The sequence below is a fragment of the Rattus norvegicus genome, chromosome 13, assembly GCF_036323735.1.
Source record: "Rattus norvegicus strain BN/NHsdMcwi chromosome 13, GRCr8, whole genome shotgun sequence".
Classification (NCBI taxonomy): Eukaryota; Metazoa; Chordata; class Mammalia; order Rodentia; family Muridae; genus Rattus; species Rattus norvegicus.
The window spans coordinates 77,054,333-77,071,322 of NC_086031.1; the positions used below are offsets into that span (position 1 = coordinate 77,054,333).

A 16,990-nucleotide genomic window follows, 5' to 3' on the forward strand; every position below is an offset into this window, starting at 1 on the left:
CGCACATAAACAGAATGCAATAAAAGTATTTTAATAAAATATTCCATTTTCTTCTCTTCCACTGCACAATATTTTTAACACGTGAACAAAAGCATTCCCTGCTGTCCTCGAGCGACACCAGTGTCCACCAGTGACTGCTGTGGCCACTCCATGTTTGCTGCTTTCATACAATGCCCCAGCTAGTCCCAAGAATTCTCTCCCTGTCTCATTTGGTAATAAAGCCCTCCTCTCCTCTACCATTTGATCTCACCCTGAAAAGTACTGCTGTTTCTGACATCTGTCCTGTTCCCACATGCTTTTGTAAAGAGAAGTGGGGATGAAGTTTTCACGGAATATCAACTCATCTGTCAACTGACTTGCCCAACCCAGCCACAGGTTTCACTTCCCCTGTACTCTGACACTGGCTCTGAGTCCGAGTACTGAGTATTGAGTTGTCTTCAGGTTTTTTCCCCCTCATTCTCTTTGTATCTTCCTATGAACTTCTCATATGCAGCATTTAGTCGTAATGTATCTGGCCACTTCTCGTTGAAATTGTTTTGCATATAGCTCCCACGCCATGATTGCTGACCTATCAAAGGGTGGTGTTTCAAGAAACCTCCTTCCCTCTACTACGCCTCGACAGATCAACCCTAGGGTTAAACCTATAATCTGGGTGTTTGACGAGACAGTGCAGCTGCTACAGCTGCTAAGACGAGTGAGAGGCAAACAATGACCTCATCATACTTGATCATGCCCTCAGAAGATTCAATCCGGATTAGGGGCCCCCTTGAAGACCACCTGTGAGCTTAGTAAGCTTGATACTCTGGGACCTGGGTCCGGTGACTCATGCTTCACTCACCCCATCTATTTCACTTGCAATCTAAGATGACAACAACAACAAAAGAGCTAACTTAGAGCGAACGTCTGTAAAACACTGCCGGCTTTTGTGTCTTTTCTCACGGTCTTCCTTGTTGAGAGTGGAGAGTGAATAGCCATTTCCTATGTAAAAATGCTCCGTTTTTTCACTCACAAAGGGAGTGGGGCAGACATCTGAGCACCTTCTTGTTTTGAAGGCTGTTTTCCCTAACTGCATGGTAAAAAGTTTCGTGGTCACTCCATGTCTCTCTTCTCTTTCTACCTTCCTCTTGCCTTGGTTGGAGTCAAAGTTTTTCTAACAAGACTGGTACCAGGAAGAATCCTGGGCTGCCCCTACTCACCCTTGCCCCGGTTTGCCAGGGTCATCACTTGCAGGTACATATGAGTACGTACTTTCTCTTAGCTGGGAAATAGCCACCCCTCTCTTGTCAGCTTATAATTCTAGATGGGCACTTATGATTTGTGCACGTTAGATTTTTCACATGCAAGTTTATTTCCCATATTAGAACTCTTGGGAACTCTATTACATTACCAGATACAGTGCCTAGCATACTATTTCACAACTAAGTCATGCGTGCATGTGGTAACAGTTCAAAGAATTCTGAAGTAAGCATGGTAAGAGGCTATTCCTTTATTTTGATGCTCTCTACCTAAGAAAAAATTGTTTAGTAACTTCTCTGGTCTTCTGGCCTACAGCTCTATAGCATTATTTAACTTAATTATGTTAGATATAACTGCTGAGTTCTGCTACAGATGAGGTTGTAGCTTGCTCACAGTGTGTCTTACACCATCCCCTCCCCAATGACTAGCAGGTATAGAACCCCACAGTCCTCTTCCTGAAATCTTGGAAATATGTATGCACATGAACTCAAAGTGTTCTCAGATTTTACAAAGGTGATATTTGTTGTGCTGTGTGCCACACACGCAGGTTAAAGGCTTGCTGGTAAAACTTTGCCAAAAGTTGTCGTCTTTGGCTTCTTTCAGATCCACATGTGACATTCCACTCAACCGGAAGGTGGAGAAAGGATTTTAAGTGACTCAGTGACTCAGTGACTCAGTGTCCATATCCTGGCTATGGGACTTTTAATGTTGCCCAAACAACAACATGTACCCTTGTCCACATTTGAACCAGTCATTTCACATCCTCTAAGCCCAAACCACACACTGATTTTAGTTTCTCTCAGTTCCACTGCTTAAGTCTGACTAGGTCCCACAGCTATTGTCTACTAGATGTTTTTCATAAAAGTTCAGTAAATTTCACAATTAGTTGTGCACCTGTGTCTGTCTGTCTGAGACAGGGTTTTTCTATGCAGCCCTGGCTGGTCTGAAATCCACTAAGTAGATCAGACTGGGCCAGACCTCAGAGATCCACCTAATTTGCCACCTGAGTTCTGGGCTTAAAGGTACAGACCACCATACCCAGCTGTGTATTTTTGAGACAGGGTTTCATTTTGTAGGCCAGGCTGGCCTTGAACTCATGATGCCCCTGCCTTGGCACCCTCAATGCCAGGATTACAGGGGTGGACCACTATACCTGATGCTATTATCTTTTCTCAATTTTCTTCTGTACAGTCACCCAGTGAAGTCCCTATAGTAGAAGGCTACTGAGATTAAGTCCATTGAAAAGGCTTAAAAACTGGGGGATATTTCCAGAGCTTTCAAACACGCAGGAGACATTTCAGTTAGTAGCTATTAACACTTTATAATCTCAGTTAGGGATTAAAAAATATTCTGGAAACAGTCTGTATTCCATTATCCAAAAGTGTCAAAAAATTGAGATAATTCAGGGCTGTTCTCAGCAAAACATGATACAAAATACAAAGACAAACAATTAGTTCCTTTTAAGATGTACTCACAATGATTCATCCACCAGCATCCTACACAGGCCTTTACAGAGCTTGGTCTGTTTCAGTCTTTTTCCCAAGAGAAAGTAGACTATAAAGTTTAGTTGATAAACTAGGAGTAAAAATACTCCGGGAGACGGGAACTCCAATGTTTATTAGAAAACAGAGTTACTTTTTCAGAAAAAATTTTGGCCAGAAGAAGGGGGTGGGGGTGGGTAATGAGAGCAGAACAAGTAATTTTATCTGAGGTCCTGAGCAGAAAACACACAGTACAACGGAGATGCCCAGAATCTCCTCACAGCTCATCCTCTCCCAGCTCCATTAGATCTCCACTCCCTTCTACATAATCGGAACTACGAGGGACTTTAAAGTCTATTAGAGGGTAAAGGACTGCATGTGAGTGCATGGCCTTCGCAGCCACACACATCGTTTCCTGAACTACAGTGGGCACCCTTCTGCAGGCAGCTCTCTGAGCTCCTCTTAGAGACAATGGCATAGCCATGGAGGAAATCTAACAGGTTCCCAAGTTCAGAAACAAGTCTGAACCTCTCCACATGCCAGGGACGATGGGGATGTCAGGGCTTGGAGTCTTGGGAGACTGGGATAATCAGCGTTTTCCAAGTATCACTATGTAAGTCCTATTGCTATGAGCTGTAATTGGAATTAGAACATTATTTTTCTAAGAAATACTCCATTTCTATTGTATAAATAATCATAGATACATCGAGAGAAGGTTCATTGAAGCTTTGAATGATCCAGTGAAGAAAGTCAGAAATTATGGTTGTTAATCATTAAAATCAAGTTTTAATGTCATTTGCAGGACATCAAAAAATCTGTCTAAATAATTATAAATATCTAAGGGGAAAATTCTGCCTTATCCTGACCTTGAAATCATAATATGAACAAAGGTCACAGACATATTCAACAAATTCTTTGGATGATTGAAACTTAATACTAAAAGTTATACATATATACATTATGCATATATATACATTATATAATATATATGTACAGATAAACATGCATAAAAATAGGTCTGCCTTCCTTTCCTATATTCCCTTATTCTCTAAATTTACCCTAGACAAACTTTCGTGATTATAGAAGCAAGAAACATGTTATATATTTTCACATGGTGTAAATTCCATTTATAGGAAATAAACCTTTGAAAGAATTCATCATGCTTTGATTTACCGTGTGTTGGAGAAACTGTGACTTTTGACCTTTTGAAGCTGGAGACCACCAAGTGGTTTTGGGTTTCAGAAATCATCCTGATGAATGGAAACTCTTTGTCTGCTCACAGGTTAGACCCACAACAAAGGAGAGAGCTGGGGTTTCTGATTTTGGTTTCTTTCCATGGGGAACTGGAGTTCCTAGGACTGGCCATCAGTTAATGGGGCTCGACATCACCAAAGGGAGATGTCTAAGTGCCTCCCACATTCCTCTAAACACACATTCCTCTAAACATTTAAGGGTAGGTTGTGGGTAGTGTACATGACTATCCTGTGGGGATCATGCCTTTGAATAGAGATGCCACTTTAGACATCAGCTTCCAGACGAAGTGGGAGATGATTTGGGCAGAAATTCTCCATCTAATCATATAAACAAATTTCCTGATTTTCCTCACAGTATTTTATGGCTTTGATTTTATTGATGGGGCATTTGAAAAGTAAGCCTTCAGGTTTGTGCTCCCACCAAGCTGAACCCCATCCCACTCCCTTTCTTGAAAAAGTGTTAAATGTGAATTAGCATTTGGCTTTTAAAGGCTAGAGGCAAGGGTCCAAAAGTTTACTCAGCCAATGCTCTCAACGGCTAGAAGTCAGCTGTGGGCTTCTCCAGCCGAGCAATAGTCAGCTGGCTCAGCTCACAGGCGTATGGAGGCTACCTCTTAGCTGCAGTAAGAGAAGATGGCTATGTATCGGGACCAATTGACGGATATGGACAATTTAAAGGTTGAATTTCCAGGCTTACTGGTCTTAAAATACTGTTTCTGCTATTACTCTGTGTCATTTGCTTTTACTTAACTCGTTCTTTAATCTTCCAAACTTGGTTTTGGTATAATTACTATCCTGAGTTTCAACTGTTGGATTGTTTCTTAATCAGAAACACACATGTTTAATAGAGTCAGGCAGGTGAAAACATCCCTGAACTCATGCCATCCTCTGAGGTCATGTAAATTTGGAAACTGCATCCAAGGAGGCAGACCTTTGATTGTCTGTGCATGAGGACCCTGGGCTAGATGCATATACTACTTAAAACCAAGAATTGAAATTGGAGTTACAGTGAGCAGGTGCCAGGTATAACATTCTATAATTTCCTGTGTCCTAAAGGGCGAATGATTCAAACTTTCTATTCACAACTACCGTCGACACATGCCATCCATTCCTGGTTGGCTGGGCAGTGATTATCACTAAAAGAGCAGTATTACATCAATCAATATTATCGTTAGCACAGCTCTAAAGTGTTCTGTCTTCAACTTTAGATATGCGTACTTGATACTTGCGTTTGTGGCTATACCTGAAATTTCTGAATGTATTCTTTAAGAAATTGGCAGTTGTTTCCTAACTCATCTCAAGAAAGTCAAACCTTTATTAGATAAAGGTCAGTTACTCAGTTACCTCATGCCAAAGATCTCCTTTTTGCCTTTTGTCTTTTGTATTCTTCTATGTGAGAAAGACAGAGAGAGTCTTCTTGGATTAGAGCATTAGTAGCTAGGAAAACATACTTCTCAATTTAATTTCCTTCCACACTTACTTTTTCTCTATAGGGATTATATCAGGTTACCATGAAATTCTAAACTACGTATTTTATATTTAGTTATAAATTTATATTTAGATATACATTTAAAAACCTAATGAAATTTAGGGGAAAAAATCTTTGTGTTGTCTTTAATTTAGACTCATTCCCAGGATGCAATGCAGTAAGCATGCAATAGCTTTTGCTTTTGAATGGTTTTTCATTAGTTGCATAGTGTCAAGGAAGAACCACACACCAAAAAGAAAAACTTCTTACTCAAGGGAACAGGTTAAATTCACTTTACAGTAAAATCCACTCTGTTCTTGTCCAACAATGATGGAACACGGATGCTTATTTAATGATTTGTTTCAATTAAATGTGCTGGGAATATCTACACATGTTTAAATTCTTTGGTGCCACATGCTCTCCTAAACAATGACCTTTCATTGTTCTGTACTTTTAACATTTTTGTCCAAGTGTCTGGGAATGCCAGCAGCAGGTAATTCCACTTCCCTTGACTCACTATGTAACCCAGGCTGGTCTCGAACTCAGAATGCTGTGATCTGGCCTGCCTTTTAACCACACCTTTTGATTAATTGTTGTTGTTTCTACAGAATGATAGCTTTTGAAGCAGGCTTAGCAAAGGCTGGCCTGTGCTTTCTAGCTCCACTGGCCTAAAACCTAGGAGGTCTGTGTGTAGAGCTTCCCTGTAAAAGCAGATCCTTGCCTTGCCTTGCTCGTGGCTTTTCTGTATTGGGGAGGCAAAGTAAGTGGAAAGGACAGTGGGTAGGGAGAGAACATGCATGGTCACACTCGACCCGCTGCAAAGCCTGTTTGGGGATTCAGATTGTCTTCCTCTACACAGCTCTTTAGCCCTGGAAAACCTAGCTCTCCCTTCTGGTCCTCAATCTCCTCATCTCGGAGAAAGTTGATGGCAGACTATGGGATTTCTAAGGCTTATTCTAAGACTGGGCTGTCCCACTTTCAGATGGCAGCATAATATGTATGCAGCTGACTGGCAAGCATGAAGGAGGTTAAGGGTGGGTTCTCTTTCCACCGTTCTGAGACTGCACACTTTCTTATTTCTGGTCTGGAATCCATCCCATGTTGACCATGGATTTTAAGGGCATCTGTGCTAATAAAAGAAAATCAGCTTGCGGTGTTAAAGGAACTCCTTCTAAAACCAGGACATCGATACACCTCTGCCTCCTTTCTAGACCCTTTAGACAACACAAAGCAAAAGGGTTGATGTCCTTAAACTGTTCCTTTACCTTGTCCCATGGCATTCACTATCTACTCACATAAACTATGAACCACATCCCTTCGGAGAAGAGCCTGGTTCAAAGATGAGGAACAGCTTCCCTTTGCTGCAGAGTGAAGATAGGTAAGTCTTCATTTCCCATCACATGAAGTGTGTCCAGTGACCATGCCACAGCAAGAGACACACGCCAGCTTCATTGAGGAACTTCAGAATTCCTGACCGCCAGCTCATCTGACTCAGTGCAGGAAGAGTCTTCCAGCAGCCTGGCTGGTCTGGATGTGCCGTCTAGCTGAAATGGCACTGATACCAGATACCAAGCATCTTGCCAACTTCCAGCAAGGATATGGAAACTGCTAGGGAAGGGAGAATTTGAAAATCACATAATTGATGTCCCTTACTCTGCTATTTGGCTGATCCTTCTTCAATGCACTTACCCTCTCTAGCTCACCAGGAAGTCTGACCCTGCCACATTTATGCGCGTTGGATAAGTCACTGCCCACGAGCTATAGGCTCACTCCTATAATGACAACAGTGAGTAGATCCACTAAGGACCAACTCGATCTTAAAATCAATAAGCCTTCAATGCCCTCGCCATCCTGGTAAATGCCACCTGCTGAAGACAGATTTACCCAGGCTTCGCTTTCCGGCACCAGGGTCTGATAAAAGCCGTTGTATCACATTTGTTCTTTGGCTTGTTGTCAGCTTCTTTGGCAGCAGGACCGCACAGAACTTGGTTTTTAGTAATCGGTAACAGTTCTGAATGTGTAATCACTGTGAGTGGAAGCATTTGTTTTCCCTTTTACATTCATATGACCCATATCTTTTTAAGTGATGATTTAAACTAGACGCTGTATATCAAAATCAGAGTGCCAGCCTCTTCCAGTCACACTTAACCCTTGGGAAGTAGTTGAGGGTATGATAAAACTTAAAAGCATCAGCTAGCTGCTCTCTCTCTCTCTCTCTCTCTCTCTCTCTCTCTCTCTCTTTCTCTCTCCCCCCCACCCCCTCTGTCTCCCACTCCCTCTCTCCCAACCCCTCTCGTTTGAAAAGGAGGGAAAAAAATCCTTTCAGACAGTCATCAATTTCACCACGGCAGACACTTCTGCAAAACACATTAAGGAGTTCAGGCCTGTGGTGAAGGCCACGCACATATTTTGGGCTGCCTCCCAGATTATCAGACTTTTTCCAGACATCCAGGAGGGATGTGAGGGTGACCGGGATCCTGCTTGAGGCCTTAAAAAACATCAGAGAAGGAAAACTTTTGAAGGTTCAATTTCAGCTGGATTTTGTTTCTTAGACAGCCAAGCTGCCCTGGTTATGGAAAAAGCAAGTAACTATGGAGTGACGGTAATCTGAAAGGTTTCCCCCACTCCCTGGTTGTCTCCCCAAACCCCTGTTCTGAAAACCTCATCAGTTGAGATAGTCCTTGGTTTCCCACAGGGTTTTGCTTTGGTGGGGGGAATGGGTTTTTGTTTATTTGTTTGTTTATTTGCTTGCTTGTTTGTTTGCAGAGGAGTCGATTTTGTCCTAGATCAGAGGCTGAAGTCCCTAGAGGAATTACGATAGCATTTTTTTCAGTGTTTGGAAACAATAAAATATATGGCTGTGGCCACTCTTTTCTGTATTCTTATAATAGCAACCTTCAATTTGTCCACAGTTGGGCTCTGAGGAAAGGCGATGGTGGAAATCACTGGGTGTAAACGTGCTCCAGAGCCTCTTTATCCTGCAGAGCTCTAGGCCCTCCCCTCCCTTTGGGTGTGCCTGTGGTTAGGAGTAAGATCTGCAGAGAGAAAATGATGGACTTGGTGTCTTAAAGGATAAGCTAATGTGTGCTGAGGTCTTAGGATAATCGCTTTCTTCTCTCACAAACTCAAAACGTTCGTTTCAGACACATTTTGCCTTTCTAATTCACTGTGTGTATAGAAAAAAAATAAAGACACTGGTTTCTCCCCAAGTAATTTTGCTTCACGTTATGTCTGGATTCCCTTTAAAATCTTTCTGACGGACTCATATGGTATTCCACATCTTGTTCTCTTACTGACTTAACATTCCCTTTCTGCTCTGAGGGCATCTTAAGTTGCAGCTTAACTTCCTCCTGTTTCCCACACACAAGGCACCTGGAGGTGGAAGGGCTGTGCTTCTGACTCCATCCATCACTCCCAAGACCTCCTGACCCGCTGATACGTAGTGGCCCACTGGGGAGAAAAATGACAAGCACACTCCTAATCTCACTGATTCTCAAATTTCTTTGTTTAGGACCTGAAGAGAAAAAGAAGCATGTTTTCTCTGTCTCTCTGTCTCTGTCACCATCTCCATTTCCCTCGCCCTCTCCCATTCTCTCTCTGTCTCTCTGTCTCTCTGTCTCGTCTCTGTCCCTCTCTGTCTCTCTGTCTCTCTGTCTCGTCTCTGTCCCTCTCTGTCTCTCTGTCTCTCTGTCTCTGTCTCTGTCTCTCTCTCTCTCTCACACACACACACACAAAATTTAATGTCATTTATAAGGAAGAGTAGTTTGAAAACAGCCCCATTAACTTAGGAATCTAAAGGACTAGATTGTTCCACACTGAGAAAAGTCATCAAATGTTCCTGAGCCCCGGTCTCCTCATCTGCAACCATGAGAGTAATTGCTTGCCATGCCGAACTCACATTTTTATAACAGGGACCAAATGAGATAGTCTGAGTCAGGGAGATTCCCAGTTAACATCAGCAAAAAATATTACGAGTAATTGTGTTTGGCGGAGAGTTTATACTAAAGTAGTCCTACCTCATCTGAAGTATCATTTTCATGGTTTTGGTTATTTGACACAAACTATGGTCCAAAAACATTAAATGGAAAATTCCTGAGACAATCGATTTAAAAGTTTCAAACTACATGCCATTTCAAACAGCACGATGAGATCATGCTTTGAATTTCTGCATCCCATCTTCCCAACATGCCAATCATCCTTTGTACACAGTATCCATACTGTATATGCTACCCACCAGTGATGGACTCTGAGTCATCTTGGTCATCACATAACTGTTGAGGTATCACAGTGCTTGTACTCAGTGGCCCTTCTGTAATCACCCATCACTGTGTGGCTATACCTGTTACATTCATAACACTACTTGTCATGCAGACTTCACAGCACCATACATCAGCCCGAGGAGACAGATAAGTAAATTATAAAAAGAAAGTTCTGAGAGAGGAAAACCCACAGTCATGTATCTTTTGCTATAGCAGATTATTATGATTATTACTGTTAATCTTTAATTGTGTTTACTTTATGAACTATCATAGATATATGTGCATAGGATAAAAACACAATACAGGGAGGATTTAAAACTATGTATGATTTCAGGCTTCCACTGAGAGTCTTAGAATGTGTCCCCTGCCAATGAAAATTACCACTATATTGTAGTGTTATATATAGTATTATTACCATACAATTATATTATCATATAATTCTTATTCTTAAAGTGACAAACCCCAAACAAACAATGATTAAACAGCTGATACATTTTGGGTGATCATATCTTACCATCCTTTACCTTAGGTAAAGCCTTTTTCAAATTCACTTTATAAATTTATTTTTGCAAGTGTGTTTATGTGGACACTTGTCCACATGTGTATATTCACATGTGTGTGGACAAGCATGTGGATAGGTGTGGGGGAGGCGGAGAGTGACAGTGTGTGTCTCTGTGAATCTCTCTCACCATATTAATGAGAGAATCTGGTACTCTCTAACTCAGCTAGGCTCACTAGTCAGTTTGCTTTGGGGATCCCCTGTCTCTGCTTCTAAACACTAAGACCACAGGTAGACTGACAGGCTTGCCCATTTGGCATTTGCTTGGGTACTGGAGTTCTGAATCTTGGTCCTTGAACTCTCTTAGCTAGAACTTACCCACTATGCCATCTCCCCAGCCTCTATAAATCTCTTTTGCTATTTAAATCTAACTATAATTATGGTACAATAGGAAGTAGAAGGAGGCCTGGGAGCCATTAAGATTTTTTAAAATAATCATCAGACCATTTGAAAGATCCTATAATGTTGTGTGGCTTGCTGGTTGCCTGAAGTCTACTATGGTTTGCCACCTGAAACGCATATTGCAACTTGATTGACACTATAGTGGTGTTAGAAGCTGGGCTCTCTAGGAGATGTTTAGGAATGTTTCTCTCAGGACTGGGCTAGTTCCTGGAGAGCAGGTTGTTACAAATTGAAAATGTGCCTCATGCTCCATGTTTTCTGCTTGGAACCTCCCCAGGAGTTGAAGCAGTGTGAGTCCCTCCCCAGAAGCCACAGATTCTAGAAACATGCCTTTGGAGTTCTCAGCCCCTAGAACTATGAACTAAAATACAACTCTGGTATTTATAAGTCACCCAGGATTCTGTTGTAGCGATAGGTAGCTGACTAAGATGATACGAGCTGCCCAGAGCTACATTTGTTGACTAGCATAAAGCAGGGTCTCTGCCCTTCTTTAACACAAATAGCAAAAGTTACCAAAACCTCCTTTAAAAACAGTCAGAGGACAGCTAGTCTATTCTGTGTGTGTGTGTGTGTGTGTGTGTGTGTGTGTGTGTGAATATATGTGTATATGAGTGTGCACGTGCATAGGTGTAAGGGTGTGGGCCTGTGATGTGCAGAAGTTGGAAGAGGCCATTGGGAGCTGGAGTTCCAGGCATTTGCAGGGTGCTGGCTTGTTATATTGATGCTGAGATGCAAATTTTTGTCCCTCCTGGCTGTGGGACACTGCTCTTCATCACTGAGCCACCTCTCTAGCCCTGCAAGGCAGTTCTTGCGATTCCCTGACTTGCTCTGGGTAAACGGGGATGTCTGCTACTTTGTCAAGTTGAGAGGGCTCCAGCATTTCCTGTGCTACCCCATGAACATCATATGGCTGCAGTCAACACCCCAGACTAGGTGGCCTCAAAGGCAGGGATTTTATTTTCCGACAACTCTGAAAACTGAAAGTCTAAGATCAAGTTGTCGCCAGCGTTGGTGTCCTTCCCTTGGCCTGAAGGCAGTCCCCTTGTCATTGAGTCCTCAATGCTCTTCTCTCCCTAGGTCTAAATTTTCCCTCCCCATAACAATAGAAGACGATAGACCATGTCTCCTCATAGCCTCATTTTAACCTGTCACCTCTTGAATCACTATGGTTATACCTTGAGGTGCTGGAGTCTAAGGCTTCGCTGTACCAGTTTGTGGGTAGGGCATGCTATGGCCTCTACTGGGACCTTTTTCTCAATTCTCTATTCTGTTATTTCTTCCATCAGTTACTCTTCTCTTCTAGGGTCACACAGTTCAATAATTCTCTTTGCCCTGTGGATCCAAGTCCTCGTTACTTCTAAGTACAGTTATAAAAACAGGTAACTGTACACTGATGCAGATGCTTTTAAGTGTGGGCTGTGATCTGAAATGTGACCATATCATGGTTTCTATCAGCCCAGGCCTGACAGTCTGAGGAGCAAGGCAACACATACAGCATATTGTCCCTTGGATGAACACAAGACAATAAGCAGCAGTAAGGTGGCTGTGTTAGATAGAACTTTCCAGAAAGACAGAGCCAAGAGGACATGGATACAGGGAGAAGTTATTTTAAACAATAGGATCATGTGATCCTGGGGTTAGAAAATCCAAAATTTAAGGGGAAGCCCTGGGTCCTGCTAAGACTGAACCCCCAGTGAACTAGTCTATGGGGGGAGGGCGGCAATGGGGGGAGGGTTGGGAGGGGAACACCCATAAGGAAGGGGAGGGGGGAGGGGGATGTTTGCCCGGAAACCGGGAAAGGGAATAACACTCGAAATGTATATAAGAAATACTCAAGTTAATAAAAAAAAAAAAAAAAATCAAAAAAAAAATCAAAAAAAAAAAAAAAAAAAAAAAAAAGAAGTCCAAAGCAAAAGAGGGACTGAAACTTATAGGAAACTGAAAAGAAAATAAATCTGCTTGGAAAACAAAAAAAAAAAAAAAAAAAAAAAAAAAAAAAAGAAAATCCAAAATTTGCATACTAGGCCAGGAAGCCTAGGAAGAGTTGCTATCCATCTCCCCTTCAAGAGTCATGGAAATCTATCCCCATTACAGAATACACTTCAAGTTTGTTTATTCAAAGCTAATCTCATCTAAAAGTCACCTAACAGTGGCATTTAGACTCATGTTTAATGAGCTACCTGAGGCTGGAGGCCTGACACCAGTAATATATTGTCTTGTTAATGGTGCATGAAAGCCGATTTAGGCAACCTCCGTGTTCCAGTGCAGTTTCTCCCCACACGCCTCATGACTTCTCAACAAAGACTTGCAAATTGAAGATCACGGAGCTGCTCTCAATCCAAATAAAATATTTTTGTGTTTGATTTACCTCTTCCCTAAATAAATAGTAAGTTAGTTGGACCCCAATACATTTTCAACCCTAAACCACACTTAGAAATCTCATGATATAACTAAGTGGAAATCCAGAGTTCATCTACTTATGATACACTTGAAAAAGCACATATATTCTGTGTAGCCTGTAGAACGGCCGATGTAATGTTCAAACTCAGCACTGAGATCCTACACACATAATGATAGATTATACACTAATAATGGTGAGTTTTAATTTGAGAAGTCTTACCCCGAATCGTGCATCTCTGAGTAAGAGCCTCAATACTGGTTTAAAGAAGGAAGATGATTAAGTGAACCTATCTAAGACAATTTGTACAGTCCAGGTTGTTACATTTTCTTAAAAACAAAGAAAAAATAACTTAGTTAGCTACCAAATTTATAGACAACAAAGCAGTACAATCTGAAAGTCAAATCTACTTTTCTTCTATATAAGAACTAGACATTTAAATGTATTTGATAAAGTCCCATCAAATCGTTTGCTTTGAAAGTAGCAGATCCAAGACCATCTTCAGTTAGTATGGAATTACATAAATTGACTCCTTGACCTACTTATTAACATTCATTTTAATGCATTACAAGGGAAATATATACATAGTGAGCAGAAGTTAATTTTTGTATTATCCATGTCAGGGTCATGGAATCAACTTCATATACAGATCTGGTACCTGAAATACCATATCAGTGCTTTCTGAAGTGTGAGTAGTTTGACTAAGAAAACGTTTAAGTAAAATACTTCTCCTTTCTCTAGAAAATTCAGTACAGACTCAAGAGAGACTAGCATGAAACCAAGCATGTGGGAGCTGGAGAAATGGCTCAGTGGTTAAGAGCACTGGTTGATCTTCCAAAGGTCCTGAGCTCAATTCCCTGCAACCAAATGTGGCTTATCCATCTTTATGGGATTTGACGCCCTCTTTTAGTGTGTCTGAAGACGGCAACAGTGTATTCATACACATTAAATAAATAAATCTTAGAAGACAAAAGATATATTTTTTAAAAACCCAAGCATGTAGCCAGAGTGATGAGGTCCCTGCTCTCTATGCATCCTCAGCACCTGGCAGCACGGAAGGCACTTGGAGATGAGTGTCAGTCCTCACTTACAGTGCATAATGAACTAATCAAGACGTGAATAATGATAAGGAGGGACACAGGGGAGACAGACAAATTCAGCTGGTAAACACGAGGAGGCAGAACAAAGCACCAAAGGAGATGCTTCAGGTGAACAGTGTCAGAGTGTAGGCGACATTCCTTTAGAAATCAGCCTGACCATTTCTGGGACTTGCATGTGAGGCCCATAGGAAGACTGCTGACGCATTCATTGGTTGCATTCTCACTGGGAAACATTTCTATAGATGGTGCAGAATGGGTAGATAAAACTGGAGCCACCTGAGAGCATGTCAAGGTAGCGGTGTCACCAGCCTGGCCTAGTGATTGAAGTCTTCACTGGCATATGTTTGTGATAAAGAGGAAAATAAAGGACCTCTTCCTAATCACATCCCACAGAAAGCAGGAAATTATATTAATTTTTAATAGATACCCTTTCAGATTTTTATACAATAAAAAAAGGCAGAGCACATAAAATGCCTCTCCACATTGGACCACAATGGTTACATCAAAGAGAAATACTTTTGTAACCAAGTTGAGCTGTGTTTCTTTTCCATTTTAGATGGCGTCTCAGACTGTCTTCATGCTCATACTCATAACTAACCAGGCTTCCTCCATCTCACTCGAGAGTGCAGAGATTGCAGGTATGGTATGCAACATGCTATCTGCAAGTCTGTTGTATAGCTGTTACGGCCATTGACTGAAGATAGACTATATACATGGCATGTAGGGCGTGTAGATAATGGTGACAACCACATACTTAAACTCTGATGAGTTCTGGACAGTCTGGGTTATAGAAGCCTGCAAGCTACCCCAGTAGTGCCTAAGAGAGGAATATAAATTCAGTTATATTGGAATAAACAGAATTCAAATCTAACATGCAGGGGGACGTGACAGGTTCATCTCCACAACCATTCTAGAACGTCGGTGTCAGTTGCTTACATCTACTGTAGAGACAATTGGGTGCATTCTCTTGGCACCTCTAGAGGAAACAATAAAACAAGAAGTTCCTACATATCAGATTTGAAGTTCAGAATAAGTTCACCAAAGTCATTGTGTTCTAATGTTTTTTCAACAGGACTCAATCGCACTGAGAAAAGCGCGATACCTATGATCCTTGTCAGAATGCATCTTGTGTTGGGAGATGTTGCACACTGCTAATGTCTTTTTACAACAGTGAAACTTCAAATATCTCATGAGCCAACCATATGGGACTGGTGTGTTCAATTTCCCAGTTGACAGAGAACTAAGAAAGATTCAAAGGTTCCTATCATAAGAGTGGATGGATGTTAAAGCCAGGAGCCTTCAGCACTTAAGGGGCAAACCACAACTTTGCTAATTTTGATATTGCCTCATGTCGAATTTACTTAACCTTATTGCAAATGTATTTAACAATAACAAAAGGCCCGTTGCAAGACATCTTGACCCAGATCAATGAATTTTATGTCCATTAAAGTACGTTAACATACACCTGTCCCTAGAGACCTTACAAGTGTGACTGCTATGTCACATGTGCCTCAGTAGGTGGCAGAGAGGGAGAGTATGATGGTTTGAATATGCTTGTCCCAGGGAGTGGCACTATTAGGAGGTATGACCCTGTTGGAGTACATTCGGCCTTGTTGAAGTAGGTGTGTCACTGTGGGCCTGGGCTTTAAGACCCTTATCCTAGCTGCCTAGAGGCCAGTAATCTGCTAACAGCCTTCAGATGAAGACGTAGAACTCTCAACTCCTCCTGCACCACGCCTGTCTGGATGCTGCCATGCTCCCACCTTGATGATAATGGACTGAACCTCTGAACCTCTAAGCCAGCCCCATTTAAATGTCCTTATAAGAGTTGCCTTGGTCGCAGTGTCTGCTCACAACAGTAAAACCCTAAGACAGAGAGGCTACGTCTATGCTCAGTGTTCCGACCTAGGACTACCTGAATGATTAGCAGCCCAACATTCCCTGGAAAACATGAGGCTAAGACAACCACCAGTCTGGCGCAAGGGGGCCTGGACAGGGACCTACCTGCCTGGCTCAATAATGCACAGGTAAAGCATAGCACTCCTGAGACCCCAGACACTCAGATACCCGAGGTGCCACTAAGAGGAACACGTGAGCAATGGAGAAATGAAGATAAGGAGCAACAGAAGAATGTGGGCACAATGAAGAGAGGTAGAACTGGAGACTCGAGGGTAATGACGAACTGCCTGATGTGAGTAGTGAGTGATGACCATGATGGGGTCCTGGCCTGTGCTTCTACCTGGTACCACGTCTGGGTCTGTGGCCCTGCAGCAACAGTGGTCTGTTACCCCCCAGAGACCAAAGAGACTTCCCTGGTCTGGGCTACCACCCAGGGACATGTTGATATCTGAGGGCTGTGCAGAACTGGCCCAACCCCTCACCCAGGCATCCTGAGAGAGCTGTTCCTGCCTCTCACCAGCTGCAGCACTCAGAAGATCAGGCTCCACATCTTGCTTGAGCAGCACAGTAGAACTGACCCTGGTGGCAGGGGATGTGGGTGATCCAGCCCTGAACGTGTAAGCACGGGAGAGCTGGCCTCATAACTTATCTACTTCCATCCGTACCCCTTGCCACCTATAGCAGGCAAGCGAGCTGGCCCTGAGGTCATGAGACAAGGAGAGCTGGCCCTGTCCCTCGCCTCCTGCAACACTTAGAAGACTGGGCCCTGCACCTCTCCTGGGCAGCACAGTAGAACTGGCCCTCGTTGCAGGGTTTGCCCCGTGAGTCAGCCTCTAGGGTGTGACAGCAGGGGAGCTGGTAGGCTGACTAGCTCAGATACCTCTCAGGCCAAGAGCCAGAGATTTGACTTATCCACTCCAATGTTTATACCATCA

General features: G+C 42.5%; 1 protein-coding gene and 2 pseudogenes across 9 annotated transcripts in view; 2 read left to right on the forward strand and 1 right to left on the reverse strand.

The window, feature by feature from the left end:
• Dnm3 (dynamin 3) overlaps window positions 1-16,990 on the reverse strand; it is a 478,966-nt gene that overhangs the window by 161,952 nt on the left and 300,024 nt on the right. The window lies entirely within an intron of this gene.
• LOC120096413 (small nucleolar RNA SNORA17) lies at window positions 15,621-15,692 on the forward strand (annotated as a pseudogene).
• Window positions 15,997-16,095, forward strand: LOC120096419 (small nucleolar RNA SNORA17; annotated as a pseudogene).